Source organism: Chelon labrosus, assembly GCF_963514085.1.
Source record: "Chelon labrosus genome assembly, chromosome: 10".
Taxonomy (NCBI): Eukaryota; Metazoa; Chordata; class Actinopteri; order Mugiliformes; family Mugilidae; genus Chelon; species Chelon labrosus.
This window is the reverse complement of record NC_140360.1, coordinates 28,033,539-28,037,149: the sequence shown is the minus strand read 5'-3', so window position 1 is coordinate 28,037,149 and position 3,611 is coordinate 28,033,539.

Sequence of the window (3,611 nt, the reverse complement as noted above, 5' to 3'; positions counted from 1 at the left end):
TCTCGAACCAGGAACGTATGGTTACGTCATGACGTAGAGCAAGATCTATGATATTTACTTATTATCGCAATCTATTTATCTATCTCTCTATCTATCTATCTATCTATAAAAGCAACACAAATACATTTATTTTTTTACTGTGAGTACCATTGATAGATCAAAAGTCAAAAAGTCTAGATAGATAGATAGAAAGATAGATAGATAGATAGATAGATAGACGGATGGATGGAAGGATGGAAGGATGGATACTTTACTTATCCTGAGGGAAATTCGGTGGCCAGTAAAGTTATATAATCAAATATATGTATATATATGTATGTATGTATATATATGTATGTATGTATATATATGTATGTATGTGTATATATATGTATGTGTATGTGTATGTATGTATGTATGTATGCATGTATGTATGTATATATATGTATATACATACGTATATATATACATACATACCGCACCCTCGATGTGTGAAGGAAAGATACAGAAGGTCTTTCCTTCCTGCTGCTGTTAGGCTCCACAACGAGCACTCCTAATATGTGCAATATATCTATTATTTATTATTTATTACATCTCTGTCATTTCTGCATGCTGTTGCAAACTGCAATTTCCCCATTGTGGGACAAATAAAGGTTTTTCTTATTCTTATTCTTATATATGTATTGCTGATACTGTGTGTGTGTATATATATACACACACACAGTATCAGCAATGACCACAGTAATTTCCTCACAAGGAAAGGCTAAAATCCAAAGCTTTTGGGTTAAGTTTGCACAGAGAACCGAGCTGGGTCAGACCAGTCTCATCAGCAAACCTGCTGAGTTTTTCAAGTTTCTCTTTTCAGAGCAGTACGTTGTCAGGTATTTGCCTTTCTGAATGATGAGGTGGCGAACCGAACCATTTGGTTGTTAAAAAAAAAAGTCAAACCCTGTAGGAGAGGAGATTGAATTTTACCCCAGATTGCAGTTTTAATCTCATTGTACATGTGTATAGTGACAATAAAGGCATTCTATTCTATTCTATTCAGTTGCCTTTTTCATGTCTGGTTGTGAGGCCCAGCAGATGTGGAAACACTGTTTTCGTAAAAAATGTTTTGGAAAACTGTGAACATGTCATGAATGATGTAGCTGACAATATTGTGTGGATTTATGCTTCGTTTCAACCTTTGTATGTGGAACTGAAGAAGAAAAATAAAAAGATAAGATCTGTTAAGGGATTACCTGATTCTTTTGAAGATGAAACTCTTTTTCCAGATGATCAAACACACTTGGTTATTTTAGACAACGTCATCTTTCAAGCTTCTGATCATCCGGAGGTGGTGAGAATTTTTACCCAATACCGGCATCACAGAAATATGAGCGTCATTATGCTCACTCAGAATGTTTTTCATCAAAGTAAATTCAGCCGAACCATCGGTCTAAACACAAATTATTTAGTGCTATTCAAAAAACCCCGAGATAAACTGCTGATGAATATATTAGCTCAACAGAAGAGGCTTCTTTCACCACGATGATGATGATGATGATGATGATGATGATGATGATGACAACCAGGGCATCTTAAGTAAGACAATCATTTGATTCAAATTAAACTATATATTTTAAAAAAAAACTGCTGCGTTACGCAGCAGTTTTTTTTTCTAGCAATACACCCCTGAAGTAGTGCCAGCTACACCCTCCATAACAGTGCAGAATGGTTAGTTAAACTATCTTATCCTACTTTACCTTTAAAAATTGCATGTGTGTAAATAAAAGGTCTCACTTTATTTTTCTGTTTTTAGCATTTCCTTCTCAGACCTTAGCCTGGCCAGCCTGACTTTGCTGAAGGTAAACTATGACTCTCTGTCACACTCTTCTCAGAAAAGCACGCACACAAAGGTCATGCTCTCTCTCTCTCTCTCTCTCTCTCTCTCTCTCTCTCTCTCTCTCTCTCTCTCTCTCTTTAGAATTTATCCTAGGGTATGTGGTGGTTTCTATTTATTTGTATTATACTTTGACAGATTTTGAAGCTACAATAGAAGGCGAACTGGGATTCAATGAACAGAATGAGGAGTGATCTTTAGAAATAAATAATTAATAAATAAATGACATCCGGTTATATTTAAAATCTCTTTCCGGTCAGCTAGAAGGAGAACAAAGAGAGGAAGATTCGCTTCTGGACATCTGCACCAACCAAAAGGAAAGGTTCTCAAGGAATTCTGGAAGATAGTTTCTTCAGGTTGGAAACTGGTCGCAGCGCCGGCTAGATAGAGTTGTATGTTTTAATTATGAACATAAACGACCAAGGGGAAGATTTGGTTTTGCAGTCAGTTCTACAGTTATTTCATTCAGAGATTGAAGCTTTAAGACAAATCCCTCACCAACATCTCGATCACCCACACCCGCAAACTTTACCTCCATCAAACGATTTCCTGTACTTAGAGAATTTAAACAAGGCCCTTGCTCACCTTGAACCTTCTGATTTACAGCATCTTGAGAATGTGAATGGAGCCCTCGAACCAATTCCTGGTAATGGCCTTCTTATTAGCCACAATCATTATTTTGAAGAGGTACCTGTCCTCTATCATAATTAACCCTTCTGGGGTCAGTCCCAGAGGTCCTTAGGTACCTTGTACTGTAAAATGCCCACCAGAAGTCCAATAATGCAATCACAAAAAGGTTACAATTTGGCACAATACCAGAAAATATGACTGTGGTTGGCATTAATGTGTCCACACTGTCTCCAACGTTGTTGTATTCCAATCTGTTTACTTTTAATTTGGGGTGTAATAAAGAAACTTATTAGATTTTTCCAGCCAAATTCTTTCCATCGTCTGGAGCTTGTAGAGCTGTGCTGTATTTTGCACAATAAATGCCAGTCACACTCTGAAGACTCAGTTTCCAATTTTCCCATTTATGTTTTATATACAATACAAGTATTTCCATTGCAGTTCTGTAGACATCTATAACATTTAGAGACAGTCTTAGAAGGAAACTGTTCCTTCGACAGCATCCTTATCAGCAAATTGCATTCTGTTGATGTACATGCTTTTACCTGTGTATTTTAAAATTTCTTAGTTGTAAATAACTGAAAAAGTCTTTATTTTATAGCTTAAATTCGTTTTTAACTTTTTCAAATGTTTTAAAGACGTTCCCCTCTGCCAGTGTGCATATGGCTGTAATACTTTTATCTAGCCCCTTTGTAAAAACATCATCAGTCTGTGCTGGTTTGAAGAGAGATGTCTGTGAAGTACGGTGACCCTGAAGGTCAAAACACAATGATATTTCACAAAACACAACGTCATTTCACAAAACACAACATTTCACAAAACAAAATGACATTTCACAAAATTGGTTGGTTGGTTGTTTCGCTGCCAGTCAAGAAATGACGCTTTGTGAATGGTCAGCTCAGCGGGAGTGTAGACACTGTGATGCACTTTGAAAGCAGACAACATGTACTGCACATTGTGGAAAGAAGAAGGAGTCGTTGCCAAATTTCTGCATGTCTTGCGGAAAGACACTGGCATTATTTAAAGAGGCCGATGGGACGTAGTTGCCCTGTCTCCTCAGTACTGACTCCTTCAACCGTGCTTTCAGGGTTACTAGGGACATGTTAATGTCATGATGGGTTGA